Source organism: Ambystoma mexicanum, chromosome 6p (assembly GCF_040938575.1).
Source record: "Ambystoma mexicanum isolate Mex_15411 chromosome 6p, UKY_AmexF1_1, whole genome shotgun sequence".
In the NCBI taxonomy this organism is placed as follows: Eukaryota; Metazoa; Chordata; class Amphibia; order Caudata; family Ambystomatidae; genus Ambystoma; species Ambystoma mexicanum.
Window position 1 is genome coordinate 384943336 of NC_090935.1, and position 16451 is coordinate 384959786.

Here is a 16451-nt window from a genome sequence, read left to right on the forward strand (position 1 = left end):
CCAGGTTCATTGAGTTGTGTTGAGGATGCACTGTTTGACCTTGGTGCTGGGACAGTAGGTTGTACCAGCCCGGAAGTTTGATGGGTTTGCACACCGCCAATCTGCGTAAGTGTGGGAACCACGGTTGTCTTGCCCACATGGGAGCAACTAGGACGAGCGTCATCGATTCTCTGTTCATCTTGTTGACCACTTTCCCGATTAGAGGAGTTGGTGGAAAAGCGTACGCAAACATCCCTGACCAGTTCATCCATAGGGCGTTCCCCTGGGAGTCTGGTTGGGGGAACCTGGATGCAAATCCTGGGCATTGTCTGTTTTCACTTGTGGCGAATAGGTCTATAGTGGGGAAACCCCACTGAGAGAAGATATCTTCTACGACTTCTCTGTGTAGACACCACTCGTGTTCCTCTGGGAGGGGGTCTCTGCTCAGAGCATCCGCTAGGGAATTGAGATCCCCCTGGAACATGTTGCGATGACAGGAAGATGTTCCGTCTGAGTGCCCATATCCAGATTTTCTGGGAAAGCTTGGACAAATTTGGCGACCGAGTCCCTCCTTGCTTGTTCAGACAGAACATGGCTGTAGTGCTGTCCGTCCGGATTTGCACTGACAGATTTAACAGGTAGGGCCGAACGCTTGAAGTGCTCTGAATACTGCCAGAAGCTCTAACAGGTTGATGTGATTCTTGGCCACCGAGTGCGACCAGAGACCCTGAGCTGTGTGGTGGAGATGGTGAGCTCCACACCCCGTCAGGCATGCATCGGTTGTGACTACCGCCTGTATCTCGGGATCGTAAAAGGGTTTCCCCTTGGACAGATTTTCTCTTGTCCACCAGGAAAGGCTTTGTACAAGTGTTGGCGAAACGACCACTAGATCGTCCCACTGACCACTTGCCTGAGACCACTGTTTCGCCAACCATTCCTGCATGGGACGCATGCGCAGACGCGCGTGGGGGACCAGGTAAATACATGACGCCATCATGCCCAGCAAACGCATTGCTTTGCGTACCGTTATCTGGCGATCAGACTTATATTGCAGAATTTGCAGCAGTACATTCCGAATTCTTTCCTCGGAAAGAAAGGTCAACCCCTCTTGAGTGTCTAGGATAGCTCCTAGGAATTGTTTGGATGTGCTAGGCACCAGACTTGACTTTTTCTCGTTTATTGAGAAGCCCAATTCGAAGAGGAGGTCGATTGTCCTTTGAATGTTTGCTCTGCAAATTACTGGGGTCTCCCCCGTGATGAGCCAGTCGTCCAGGTAAGGGTACACCGGGATTGCCTCCCTGCGTAGGTGTGGAGCCGAAGCTATCCCGAAGGGCAGTACCTTGAACTGGTAGTGCCGACTGTCCACCTTGAAGCGCAAGTACTTTCTGTGCACTGGGAACATGGAAATATGAAAATAGGCATCTTTCATGTCCAATGTTGCAATATAATCCCCCTTTTTTAGGAGGGGATTACCCTCCTGGAGAGTAGTCAAGCGAAACATTTGGGGCTTGACATACTTGTTTGCAGGCTGTAAATCCAATACTGGGCGCATTGTCAAATCTTTTTTTGGCACAAGGAAGTAAGTTGAATAAATACCCTTGTTTACCTGGTGTCCCGGGACAAGTTCTATCGCATCCTTTGCTAGCAGATTGACGATCTCCTCGAGGAGGATCTTCTGGTGGTCCAAAGAATGTATTTTTTGTCGTGGAGGATGCTTTCGGGGACGCTGTAACAGTTCTATGCAGTACCCTGCGGATACTGTGGACAGCACCCATCTGTCTGATGTGATCCCTTCCCAAGCTTGGGTGAAGTTGGAAATGCATCCCCCTACTGGGGTTGCGTGAGAAGGGACTCTGAACGGAGCGGCACTGTTTTGGTGGATGCGTGCCGCCTCCTCTACAGGGGCTGCCTCTACCTTTCCCACGTCCTCTTATTACCCCTGCCGTAACCGTGGGTAGACTGTTAGGGAGAATTCTCTGTTTAGGCTGAATTTCCTAACCTAGTGAGTCCCCCCAGCAGCTTTGCTATTTCTGGAGTTTGTTTTTTTCTCCTGCCAAAAGTGAGACTCTTTTCCTCACACTCTTGGACATGATTTGAGGGGTTCATTTGACCGTTAATGTGTTTTATGGGCTATGGGGTCTTTTACTCCATAGGTGTAACGCTCACCTGATTCCCACGGAGGCGCTGGTCCCGGCTGAACTGTTATAGTCTCTTCAATTGAAAAGCAGAGCTCGATGACTCTCTGGACTGGGCTTCCTCTTATTGACCGTCTTGCTTGCAGGGTAAGGTTTCTGCAGGCGGAAGAAAAAAGGGTTAAGGACCGTTTGGCTGGACTTCCTCCTCACTAATCGCCAACTCTCCGAAAGTCCAATGTCCTGGTGAGCTCTCACCTTAGGCGTATAAATGCTGGGCTCTCCATCCTGCGACTTATGCAGGGGTGCGTGGGTTCCAGTTACGTCACTGGAGATCCTCAAAGTCTTTTGTGGCCTTAGAAGTGGCACAGGTGCTGAGATGCCAAAAGGTGATGCCACCGTTACTGCACGAGCGGATGCCAATAGGTACAAAGAGTTTATAGTCTTGAAGAGATGGGCACCTTTAATGAAGTCTTTGCATTGTCTTTTTCAGGTGCCTGGATGCTGAGGGCGTGGTCACAGAGCGTGACACGTGCGGTTGTACGTAGGTATGGGAATTTCAATGACACCTCAATAATGTCCCTGGTTTTCTGTTTTCAGGTCTTAAGATGTTGCAGGCGTTTTCCCAGTCGCAGATGCACGTGGGGAAACACATAAGTGTTGGGGAAACACGTAAGTGTTAGGCTTTCTTGCAGTCTTTAATGGCACTTAAATAATGTCTTTTCTTGTTTTCAGGTGCCGGGCTGCTGCGGTTGAAGAGATCGTAATACACGCACAAAAGCAGGTAAGAAAAGTAAATGCGGCCGCCTTCACCCGATTCCTACTTAACAATGTTCTTTGTCTTTACAGGTGCCGTTAGGCTGCTGAAGAGAAGGACGCAAAGAATCTGTGAAAGCACAGATGGATCAGGTAAGCAAGCGTGGCTGCGAACGTGTTGCAACTTGCTAACCTTATGTTTCTTTTGCTTGCAGGTACTGCCGGTGTCTGGATTCCTGGATGGTAAGTATAGTTCTCGTGTCTTTCTTCCACAGGTTGCTGAGCTGAAGCTGGAGATGTCACTGGAATGCTGGAGCTGACTCGGTGAGCGTCCTGCTGCAGATGCAGAATAACGCGAAGCACGTTTTCCCAATCGGGTGCGGTTTAAATAGTGTTGGAGTGATTGGGTGTCTTCTTCCTCAGCCTCGCCCAGGTAAAAGAGTTCCTGTGTTCCAGAGCCAAGGAGTGGCACCAGCCCCACCCAGGTAAGAAAGTAGTCCCAGTTCAGGGAATAGTTCCTCCCAGCAGAAGGCTGGGGACTTCATCCTGCCAGCATTTGCAAAGGTGAGTATGCAGCATGGTCTGCTACAGGTAGGTCCACCCAAGCACCTTTGCAAGAATTATGAGCCCGGAGCCCCTGGCGCCGGGACTGAGGTTCCTTATGAGACTGGCGCCAGAGGCGCCAGGACATGGTCCAAAGGGCCCCAATAGGGGTTTGCTGGAGCCGGGGACGAGGGTCGTGAGCCTGCTTCCGGGGATGCTGGGCTTGACTTGGCTTCTCGGGAGCAGTGCTCATGACAATAGGGTCTCATGTGTTTTTACTATGTGTGTTACACAGCACCCTCAGTACAGTGACACAGGGGTGTCATAGTGACACCCCACCATAGACTCCATACCCTGGGACTAACTACTGTCTCCCAGGGCATGTAAAGTCACCATTGGCTTTACTAGTCCCAAATTATGAACAGAAACCAGTACAAACCATAATATGGTGGACGTACTGGTCGGGGCAATTCGATTGCCCTGGGGTCTGTTATTCGAGGGGGCACGTCTCCGTCCCCCCTGATCGAGTTTTGGCTGGTGGCAGTGGATACTACTTTTTATATATTACCGCGAACATATCTCTATGGGATTTTCCCATTGTTCGAGGCTACCAACTTTAATTATTTAATTCCTATAGCCTCGAACATACTGCTGGGTTATTTATTTAATATTAATTCACCGGTTGGTATTTTTTGCCAGAACTCTATTCTAAAATGGCGTTTGTGTTCTCTTCTGTGACTCCAACCCAAGTCGAGCCCTTTGTTCCACTTTTGGGTGGGCTTCTCCACAGACGCCTCCAAAAGTGGTGCCACTCTGTCTATGTACCACAGGGGGTGTGGGAGGGGGTTTAGGCACCCTGGACTGAGTTGCCTTGGCAACTCAAGTCGCACTCTTGTGTGATTGGCCCAAGTGGTGAGCCGGCCGGCTCACCACTTAGCATGTTTGATTGACAGCTAGGCTGAATGAATGGGGGTTTCTTGCATAAAAGCAGGGCTTTTGGGACTGGAACTTCAGAAGTCACCACAGGACCTGAGAATCCGAAGAGGGAGAAGCTGAGCCGACCTGCAACGAAGACATCACCGGTGGAGTCCTGCTGAACCGTCTCACCACTTCCCGACGACAGAGGAGATCTTGCCGGAGAGTCTCTTCCACTTCAGCTGGTGGGGACAACCAGTTCGCTTTCCTTTTCGCCTACCAGGACGTCTAGTAGTCGAATTGCCCGTGTCAAGCACCCCAGCAACCGGATAGCCACTTACCACTGAACCGCGAAAGAAAGGACCACTCCTTTGAATCGAGAAACTCTGCGGCTGGTTTCTTCCCTGGCAGCACAACGACCTACTGCTTTCCTCCCCGACGAGATCTTCTCTTCTGCTGGACGAAGCACCGACTCGCAACCGCTGCCAGGAACAACTGCCCGCGCTGGAGTGGTCTCACCATTTCAAGGTACTGTGTCCGCCTGGCCTCCCTTTCTATAGATTGCTACAAGGTGACAGTAAATCCTTAACCTGGGCTGGCCTCTTGACCACCTAACTGGTCCCTTTCTTTTGGTCCAACTTCTTTCTGAACCTTCGAGACTTTTGCGCACTTTTCAACCGTGTGACCTTGGACACATTTCGTTCTGATCCTCTTAAAGTGGATCCGGCTTTCTGAACTCTAACTTCACGGTTTGATTCTGCCTTCCTCTCTTGCTGTGTTCTTTTGAAAGTGTTGGGATCTGTTTCAACTTATGCTCTGCCTTTCTCTCCCTTTTAAACCGAATTATTAGAGTGTCATCTGCATAAAGCACTCACCGCTGTCTGAAAATAAGTGGGGCTTTACTTAAGACTTGTCTAATATTCTTTTAAGGGAGTGTATATACTTTAGTGACTGTTTTTGAACTTGCTTGAGATTAGTGCCAGTGTGTTTTCTTAGATGTGTTTTTAAATAAATAATTATATATCTTTTACACCAAAGCTCTGGTCAGCGTTTGCTTGTTCTACTGTGTTTACCTGCCCTATTGTGTATGCTCTGTATACTGCCTACTCTTCTTGAGAGAAGTCTGACTGCTCAGCCGCAGCTACTAGGTAAATCTGGGTGGTGCAGACTGCTACCAATTGGGTTTACTGCTAACTCCTGTAGCCATAAACTTGTTGCAGTGGTTCCTAAGGGAACTGAACAGGTTTCTGCCTAACACTGTTGGTTATTATTGCTCCACGGTGTACCCTGCCCCTGGGAATAGTTAGATCCTCTCTGGGAATTTTGGCCGCGTGGGCGAAGAAAATTGCCATTCCCTATCCGATTAGGGGGTATATTGGTTAGTTGGCCTAGGGATTTGAGTGTTTCATACTCGTCCTTGGCATTTTTCAGCACGTCCTCGACCGCCTTACCAAACAGATCCGGCTTCACCGGTTTATCTAACAATGATGCTTGGGTTTCAGCTTTGAATCCAGACTGCCGTAACCAAGCGTGTCTCTTGATAAGGAATAAGTTACTTACCTGTAACTGTTCTCCAGCATGGGTCTGGCATGGATTCACATGCTCATGAATAAAAGACTACATAGCAGTATACTCATGTACAACCACGGGAGGTGGCAAGAGGCTCAACATTAAGTATCTCTCATCTCCTCACCAGGCTCACCTTAAGCGAACAGGTTGCGCAGCACTGCTTGGCCGACCCTGTAGTCCCGATCGACGCAGTAGAATCTTGTGAAGGTGTGCGTCGACCTCCACGTAGCAGCCCTGCAGATGTCCAGCAGGGGCACACCAGACAGGAACGCCGTGGTAGCAGCGATCGCTCTGGTCGAATGGGCTCTCGGACGGCCGGGCTGCGGTCGGTTTGCCAACCAGTGACAATGCTTGATGCAGCCGGAGAGCCATCTGGAAATGGAAGTCTTCGAGAGAGCCTTCCCTTGATTCACAGACCCAAAGTTCACAAACAGTTGTGACGTCTTCCGAAAACTCTTCGTGCGGTCCACGTAGAACTTCAGCGCTCTAGCTACATCCAGCGAGTGCAAAGTCCTCTCGGCCGGCGTCGAAGGCGACGGAAAGAAAACTGGTAACACCAAGGGCTCGTTGAGGTGGAGGTCCGACGGCAGCTTGGGCATGAAGGAGGGGTGTGTCCTCAGCACCACCCTTGTGTCATGAAAAGTCAAGGATGGAGGCTTGCAAGATAGGGCCTGAATCTCTCCCACTTGTCGTGCAGAGGTGATGGCCACGAGGAACGCTGTCTTCCATGACAGGAACTTCAAAGGTGCCGAATGCATAGGCTCGAATGGGGCTCCCATGAGCCTGGTCAGCACCACATTAAGCTCCCACGCCGGGGCAGGCGCCTTCACGCCGAATAGTCCCTTCATAAATGCCTTCACCAGGCGATGAGACCACAAGGACGCCCGTCCCGTCGTCCTGGTATATCGGGAGATGGCAGCCAGATGCATTTTTATGGAGGCGTGAGCCTGTCCAGCCTTGGCCAGCGACAGCAGGTACGGCAGCACTTGAAGGGCCATAATTCGCAGAGGGTTAATCTTCTGTGCACGGCACCAGACAGAGAACCTCTTCCATTTATGACCGTAACACTTGAGAGTTGAGGACGCCCTGGCCTTTGCAAGAACCTTTCTGCAATCAGCTGGGATATCGTACCCTCCAAACTCTAGTGCTGCAGGAGCCAGGCCTGCAAGTTCAGCGACTGTGGGTTGTGGTGGAGAATGGCGCCTCCTCCTCTGGAGGGAAGATCTGCGTCCGCCGGCAGCCTGACTGGCGGGGACGTTGACAAGTCCAGAAGGTCTGGGAACCAGATCTGCCTCGGCCACGCCGGTGCGACGAGGATCATCCTGCACCTGGACTTCTTGAGCTAGTTGATGAGGCGGAGCAGCAACGGCAATGGAGGGAACGCGTATAGAAACAGGCCGTCCCAAGGGAACGAGAAAGCATCGCCCATGCTCCTCGGCTGTGGGAACCTGCTGGCGAACCTCTGGCACTTGGAGTTTGTCGCCGTCGTGAACAGGTTGATCTGGGGTTTGCCCCATCGTTGGAAGAGTCGATCCACTTGATCCTGGAGCAGTTCCCACTCGTGGCCCGAGCGCAGCTCCCTGCTGAGTGAGTCGGCGATGGTGTTTTTTATTCCTGCCAGGTGGAAGGGAACCAGAAACACCCCTGGGCGACGGCCCAGTGCCACAGATCCTGGGCCTCCTTGGATAGGGCTGCGGATCTGGTGCCCCACCTGCTTCTGTATGTGGAACATCGTGGTGGTGTTGTCGGTGAAGATCTTCACCACTTTGTCCTTGAGGGACGGGAGGAACGACTTGAGCGCCCAGAACACTGCTCAGAGCTCCAAGATGTTGATGTGAGGAGACCTCTCCTCCGGAAGCCAAAGGCCTCTTGCGTGGAGATCTCCAGTGTGGGCCCCCCAACCCTCCAGAGAGGCGTCCATAGTCACCGTCTCCTGAAACGCCAGGGTTTGAAAGTCTGTGCCTGTAGTGAGGTGAGATAGGGTGCCCCACCATAGAATCGCCCGACAGAACTCCTCGTCGAGAGGGATCCTGTCCTCGAAGCAGCCCCTCGCCTGAAACCAGCGGGTGTCGAGGAACTCCTGTAGCGGACGCATCCGAAGTCTGCAAAGGGGCACAAGGTAGATGCATGAGGACATCATCCCGAGAAGGTACTTGATGGACCTCACCCTGGCCACGTCCGTGGCTAACAGGCGCCGCACCTTGCCCAGGATGGTCTTGGTCCTCTCCTCTGAACGGGAGGCCAATTGCTCCACTGTATCGAGCTTCGCTCCCAAAGACAGTGCTACTTGCGATGGAACCAGGTGGGATTTGGGGTAGTTGATGGCGAACCCCAGCTCCGTGAGCAACCGGACGGTCCTCGCTGTATGATCGACGGCGAGTTCCCTTGCCCGGATTAGCCAGTCCAGGTAGGGGTAGACGTGGATGCCCTGCAGACGCAGCCGCGCCGTCACTGGTGCCAGGCACTTGGTGAAAACCCTGGGTGCCGACTTTAATCCGAACGGTAGGGCTCTGAATTGGTAGTGGCGCCCCTGAACCACGAACCTGAGGAACTTCCTGTGCCTTTTTAGAATGGGGATGTGGAAGTAAGCATCCTCCAGGTCCGACGACGATAGGAAGTCGCCTTCCTCCAACTGTCCCAGCACGTGCTGGAGGGTGACCATCCTGAATTTCTGCGCCTTGATGTATTTGTTTAACTGACGCAGGTCCAGGATGGGGCGCCAACCGCCTGTCTTCTTTCTGACGAGGAAGTACCTTGAGTACACTCTGGAGCCCCGGAGCCTCCTGGGGACGAGCTTGATGGCACCTTTCTTGAGCATCGCCTTTACTTCCAACAGCAGTTGAGGTACGTGATTCTCCTTCCTGGCCACGGGAGGAATGCAAGGGCACTTCTTTAGGAATTCCAGTGAGTGCCTGTTGGCCAGGGTGTCCAACACCCAACGATCGGTGGAGATGGACTCCCACACTCTGACGAACTTAGTCAGCCGGCCTCCCACCGGGGTGCTTCGGTGGGGGCCCGACAACCCGGCTGGGTCAGTCTTGCTTGGACGCGGCCTTGCTGCCTTGGCGACGACGGCGGGAACCCCCTTGCTTGCTGCGACCTCTGTAGGCCTCCTGGGAAGAGGAGCGGGCCGCCTGGCGGTAAGTGGCGGAGCCACCGCTGGATCCTTTGGAGGCACCCTGTCTGCCTCCGAGGTTCCGAAAGGGCCGTCGCTGTTGAAGCACCCCAAGGGCCCGGGCCGTCTCCGAGTCGGTCTTGATGGCCTGTAGAGATTCATCCACCGCCTTACCAAAAAAATTGTTGCCATCGAACGGCATGTTCAACACTCTGGTCTGGACGTCCTGACGAAAGTCTGTCACTTCGAGCCATCCTCGTCGTCGGAGGCAAACTCTGTTGCCCAGTTGGCGAAATCCGGTATCGGCAATGTCCGTTGCCACCATTATGGCGTGATCCGACGCCACCTCGCCCTCCTGCAGAATTTCTAGGACCTCCGCCCTTTTGTCATCAGGCAGGAAATCTAGCAGGGGAGCTATCTTGAACCAGAGCTCCCTGTCTTAGCGGGCCACGATCGCTAAGGCATTGGCCGCCTTAATCGTTGTCGCCCTCGCTGTCCGGCGGAGAAGTGGAAGTTGAAGCCGCTACGCCTGCTGCCGCCTTCTTAGCCGCTGCCGAGACGACCAAGTATCAGGTTTAGCCAGGAATCTAATCTCTCCTTTCACATCTCTTTCAAACACTTCCCTGGACACCAATGTGATCTTGAACTCTGAGTCAGCCATCATCAGCACATCCTGAACATTAACATTGATGCACGCATACGGATGCTCGCAATCGTCATCATCACCATCAATAATGTTTATCGTGCCAACAGTTACATTCTCAACACATGGTGATTCATCATCATCTGATGATCTTCGATCTGACTCTTCAATAATGTACAACACTCTCCTCTGGTTGAACCGTCCAGATTGATAAGTCTTACAACAATTTGGAAAATGACCCTTTCTCTTGCACTTAAAGCACGTGACTTTCCTTCCAGGACATCCTAGAAATGCTGCAAAGTGGCTTACGCTAGTGCAGCGAAAACACAGGAGGACTTCTCTCTCCTTCCTTCTTCTCTCCCTTCAGAGTGGAACCTTGTGAGGATTTCGACTGTCCTCCTCCTCGACTACCTTGCTCGGGCCTGTACTACTTTTTCCCTTTGGATTCACTCACACCAGTACTTCGGCTTCTAATTCTTTGTGAGTAGAATTCTCATTCTTTGACAGTTTGGCCACACACGCCAATGAATGCTCCACTCTTTGCGCTATGGTTAGTACCTCATCCAATGTCGGTTTGTCTCGCAACCATAGTTCCTCTCTAATTTTGTTAGAACCACAATGAGTCATAAATTGGTCCCTAATATGTTCATCAAATGCATCGTTGGACTTGCACAACAGCGCCAAATACTGGAGTGCAGTAATGTAATCCTCAACTGATTCATTAGGCTCTTGTATCCTCATCCGAAAGTTGAAACTTTCTAAAATTGTGCTAGTTTTGGGATTAAAATGCTGGTCTAGTCTCAAGAGTGCCCCCTCCAATTCATTTGATGCATCTCCGTTTCCATCATCCTGCATCCAGGGTAGTGTCTCGAAAATCATCTGCCCTTCATATCCAAGATAATGCATTAACAGCACCATCTTTCTATCACTGGGATACGTGTTGGCAATTTCTGCCTTCAAATAGTGTTAGAGACCTTTCTTCCACTGTCCCCATGCGACCATGGGCGTTCCTGGAGTGGGCATGAAAGTTGGACGCCCATTTATTCCAGACATTGCCATATTTCAAACTCCCTATGTGCCTTGAATGTTGCTTCAGTAGTCGATGGTGCTTTGGTGATGTCTGGTAATGTCCTTCTGCTATACCCTACGGTTTATAGTGTTTTTTTTTCAACAGTCACTATTTCCACATACCAATATGTCGAAACAAAATTGCTGAAAATTATTTTTTCGAATGCCTTTTTAAAAAAAAAAAAAAAAAATTGGGGCGGTGGAGGGATCCCCCTTCCCAATCCCCCGTTTTGTAAAAAAAAAAAACAAAACACTTTCTAACTAAACAAAACTAAACCCTATAAAACCCTATTAATCGCAGACCTACTGATCAATAAAGATCTGGATCTCCTCGCCATCACAGAGACCTGGCTCCACCCGGCAGCAGGACCTATGTTGATGCTAGCTATCCCAGAAAATTACACCATCTTGAGACAAGACCGACCCAATTCCAGAGGAGGCGGTTGTTAGGGAGAATTCTCTGTTTAGGCTGAATTTCCCTACCTAGTGAGTCCCCCAGCAGCTTTGCTGGATTTCTGGGGTTTCTTTTTTTCTCCTGCCAAGAGTGAGACTCTTTTACCCTCACTCTTGGACATGTTGAAGTGTGTTTTCTTGGTTAAACCTTGTGTTGAATGGGCTATGGGGTCTTTTACTCCATAGGGCCTCATGTATTTTTGTGATGTGGGTTACACAGCACCCTCTGTGCCGTGACCCAGGGGTGTCCTAGGGACTCCCCAACATAGACTCCATACCCTGGGACTGACTACTGTCTCCCAGGGCATGTAAAGTCACCAAAGACTTTGCTAGTCTTGAATCCTGAACAGAACCAGTACAAACCATCATATTGCGGACGTACTGGCTGGGGCAATTCGATTGCCCCAGGGTCTGTTAGTCGAGGGGGCACGTCTCCGTCCCCCCTGATCGAGTTTTGGCTGGTGGCAGTGGAAACTACTTTTTATATTCGACCGCGAATATTTTCCTATGGGATTTCCCATTGTTTTAGGCTAACACATTTAATTATTTATTTACGGTAGCCTTAAACATACCTCCGGTTTATATATTTATTTTTATAACTCCGGTTGGGACTTTTTGCCAAAACTTGATTCTAAAATGGCGTTGGTGTTCGCCTCTGTAACTCTGACCCAAAGTGGAGCCCTTTGTTCCACTTTTGGCGGGCTTCTCCACAGAAGCCCTCCAAAGTGGTGCCACTCTGTCTGGGGTACTTAGGAGGGGTGGAGGGGGATTTAGGCACCCTGGACTGAGTTACCTTGGTAACTCAAGTCGCACTCCGTCCTGATTGGCCCAAGTGGTGAGCCGGCCGGCTCACCACTTAGCATGTTTGAGTGACAGCTAGGCTGGGTGAATGGGGGTTTGCTGCATAAAAGCAGGGCTTTGGGGACTGGAACTTCAGAAGTCGCCACAGGACCAAGAATCCGACGAGGGAAGAGCTGAGCCGACCTGCTTCGACGACACCACCCGGTGGAGCCCTGCTGAACCGTCTCACCACTTTTCCCGACGACCGAGGAGAACTCTTAACGGAGTGGCTCCTTCCCTTGACTGGTGGGGACAACCAGTTTTCGCCTTCTTTTCGCTTCTCGAGGTATCTCGTGGCCGCCTTGCCAGTGCCAAGCACCCCGGCAACCGGAACCCCACCACTTTTACCCCAACCACGAAAGTCGGTACAACCCTTTGACCGGAGGACTCCGCGGCTGGTTTCTTCCCGGGCAGTGCAACGACCTTCTTCTTCTGCTCTTCTGCGAGAACTTCTTCTCCCCTGACCGACGTCGAGCCTTGCTGCCACTGCCTGGAACAACTGCCACCGCTGGAGGATCCTTTCCGCTTAAGGTACCGTGTTCCGCCTGGCTTCCCTTGCCACCGACTGTACGGGGTAGATTTAGCCCCCGGCTTTCGAACCTGGGAGTGCCTGGAATACCCTGGCTAAACTTCTAAGCCACTCTAAACCCTTTCTAACTATTTGCAAGACTTTGAATCCCTAATAACGGTGTGATCTTGGGCACATTTTCGCTCCGGCTACTCTAAGAGTGGGCCCTGCCGAGTGACTTTTGCTCACCTGTGACTTTGTGCTTCTTTAAGCCTATTGCAAGTGTTCTGGACCTTAGAGTGGTGTGTTTAACCCATTTCTGTTTCTTTTTATCCCTTCCTTAAACCTACTAGAGTGTCATCTAACGTTAAGCGCTCACCTCTGTTTTAATTATGTGGAGTTAACTTAGAGTTGTCTAGATAGGAGTAAGGGTTGAAACTGCTTTCATTATAACTGTGTTTTAAGTGTTTTTACTATACTTTGCTAGAGTATTTTCAACTTATGTGTTCTTAAAAAAAATAAATAACTATATACTTTTGAAACCAAGCTCTGGTCAGTGTTTGCTTGTGCTATTGTGTCTAGGTACATATTGTGTATACTTTGCATACTGCCTAACTCTTCTTGAGGGAAGTCTGACTGCTCAGCCACAGCTACCAGGTAAATCTGGGTGGTGCAGACTGCTACCAAGTGGGTTTACTGCTATACCTGTAGTCTTAAGCCTTTTGCAGTGTTCCCCAAGGGAACTGCACAGGTTTCTGCCTAACACTGGTGTACAGCGGTGGGATTTGTATTGAGTATACATTTTATTGTGCTTTAGATACCTTAGTGCAACTAACCACAAAGCTTAGCACTGTAAAAGTAATCCTCTAAAATGTCAGTTATAGAAAGCTATAGTCAAGAGTCCCTTGCAGCCAAAACTGCTGATTGTTTAAGAGTGCTCTGTAAACATAAGGATCTCCTGACTAAGGGCAAGAAAATGGAGCTGATTGAAAGATTGTTAGCTAACCAAAGTCTGGGTGATGGTTCAGAGGAACTTACCACTCCAGCAACTGTAGATGACAGTATGGAAGTTAACATGGAGCAAAATGTTGATGATTCTGAGGAAGAGTCCGAAGAGGAGGGTGAGGCTGTTATGACTGTCCCCCCTAGGCCTCTGCCTGCTCTACCTGCTGTACCTACTGGACCTTTACCAGGTCCCACATTTAGTCCTCAGTACTTTGAACTGGAGAAAATGAAACTAGAATTGGAGTATAAGAAACTTAATGCTCAAACTGACAAAGAACTAAAGCTAAGGGAAATGGAGCTCAAGTATGACTTAGAAATGAAGAAATTATCTGTTGAGAATGCTTCTCTCTCTGGCTCCTCTAGAAGTTCCAGTCCTAAAAGACCCCGGATGCCTAAAGAATTGATTGGTATGTATGAGCCTAAGTTGGATGTGTTGGATTGGTTGTCTCTGTTTGAATATAATCATGGGCTCCAGAAAGGGAACTGCACAGGTTTCTGCCTAACAGCGGTGTCGCCATCATTCACAAATGTAGCCTTCCAATAAGATTAGCTACCCCCACTAATGCCCCATCTTGCGAACTACTCTCAGCTAAAATCCCCATCACAAATACTCAAACCCTCAATGTCCATTTGATCTATCGCCCCCCAGGTCCTCTAGGCACCTTCGATGAGGATCTTAACACCATCCTATCCACCAACTTAAAAAACGCCACTCAAATGCTCACCCTCGGCGACTTCAATATGGGCTTTAATGACCCTGAAGACCAAGCCGCCATCACCACATTGAACACCCTCACCGAACTAGGATTTACTCAAAGAAGCCTAAAACCAACCCATGACAAAGGCAGAATACTAGACTGGATAGCTGACTATAATTGCCTAGCCAGCGTTACTGACATCTCACCCTTAGCCTGGACTGACCACCACCTGGTATCATTTGTATTGTCCACTACTAGACCTCCACCCATATTACCGTGTAGGGCACCCCCTACTCTTACCAGAAACAAAAAGAGTATCACAGTGGAGAGACTTATCCCCAACCTACTTCCTACACTGAACTCACTGCATGACAACTTGGATCCTGAAACCTTGGTTGAGGAATATAACAAAATCATGTCTTCCTCCCTGGACTTAATTGCCCCTCTCAAACTCAGGCCAAGCAAGTCCAAAACCCACCTTAACAATTGGTACACACCTCTCCTCAAAAACTTAAGACAACAAAAAAGACACTGCGAATCTATCTGGAAAAAAGACCCATCAGCAGCCAACAAACTTAAATTTACCAAATTAGCGGCCCTGTACAAAAAAGAAATCTTCCTTGCTAAACGTACCTCCTTTGACTCTCGCATCTCCCAAGCCAGTTCAAATACAAAGGAACTATTCTCAATTCTAAAAGAAGTAGAAACCCCCATAGCACCCATAGACACCTGTATAAAAGACAAGAACTGGTGTACCGACATCCAACTTGCCCTAGCTAACAAAATCGCCACGCTACAAAAGAAAATATCTTGTAAAAAAGCCTCCTTGAACAATCCTGCCCTGCCTAAACCTGAGAAACGGTCCACAACTGAACATTTACGATTTAACTTCACTAAAGTGACCATACTTGAAGTGGAAAAAATCATCATGTCATTAAAGCCATCTAACTGCCAAGGAGACTTATGCCCAGCACAGCTCATAAAAGACGCTGCCCGTGACCTTTCCCCTTTTATCACTAAATTAATCAATGCTTCCTTCTCCACCGGTTCCATCCCAACTAATCTAAAACAATCCTGGGTACTGCCCCTACTAAAAAAAAAACACCCTCGACCCAGCAATACCAACTAACTATAGGCCTATAACAACAGTACCATTCCTTCTGAAAATTCTGGATAAGGTCGCCTATGTACAAATACAGAAGCACCTGGAGGATCACAACTTGCTAGGAGCCAGACAATCAGGCTTCCGACCCCAACATGGGACCGAAACAGCTCTCATCGACCTTAAAACACAGATTGATCTGCTCAAAGACAATGGTCAAGCAGCTTTACTCCTCCTCCTTGACCTTTCCGCAGCATTCGACCTGGTCGACCACGCTGTCCTCTGTTCCCATCTCCACTCGGCTGCCCATTTTTCCCCCGAGGCTATTACTTGGATCAGATCCTTCCTTGATGGCAGAACTATGAGGGTCTTCTCGCCGACAGACGCGGCAGACCCTATACCCATCACCTGCAGTGTGCCTCAGGGTTCCTGTGTCTCCCCGACACTGTACAACATATTTACCAAGCCTCTTTTCGATGATCTGGATCATCTCGGTATCACCTACACTAACTATGCAGATGATACCCAGATCCTCCTTCCGCTTTCTGGAGATTATGCAAAGGATTTGGCCTTGGTGAATAGGGTTTACATCATCATCCAGGCATGGATGGCCACTCACGGTCTATGCCTGAATGATGATAAAACGGAACTCATCATACTGGGTACTAAAGCTAGCCTAAAGAACATGAGCCCGGCATACTCATCATTTATAATTGATGGTAATCCTATCAGGGTTGGACATGAAGTCAAAACACTGGGCTTTTACTTGGACTCTAACTTCAATTTTAACAGACAAGTGAACTCACTAGCCTCCTCCACGTCCTATACTTGTAAATTGATCCGGACAGCTAAACCTTTTTTATCCTAGGCCAGTTGTCTGACCCTGGCCAGAGCCCTTATACTCTCCCGCTTGGACTATTGCAACGCCCTCTATCTTGGGTCATCCAAAGCCGTCACTGGCAAATTACAAACTCTCCAGAATAACGCACTTAGAGCGGCCCTGGGCATCTCAAGAAGAGACCACATCACTACATATAGCAAACAACAAAACTGGACCCCCATTATAGATAAAATCTCCTTAAAAACTGCCTCACTCACCCATAAGTCCATTAATAATGCAGCCCC

At 49.6% G+C, this 16451-nt stretch overlaps 1 protein-coding gene across 2 annotated transcripts in view; it reads right to left on the reverse strand.

Moving 5' to 3' along the window:
- The window catches only part of RICTOR (RPTOR independent companion of MTOR complex 2), a 1615046-nt gene that overhangs the window by 1198445 nt on the left and 400150 nt on the right, over positions 1-16451 (reverse strand). The window lies entirely within an intron of this gene.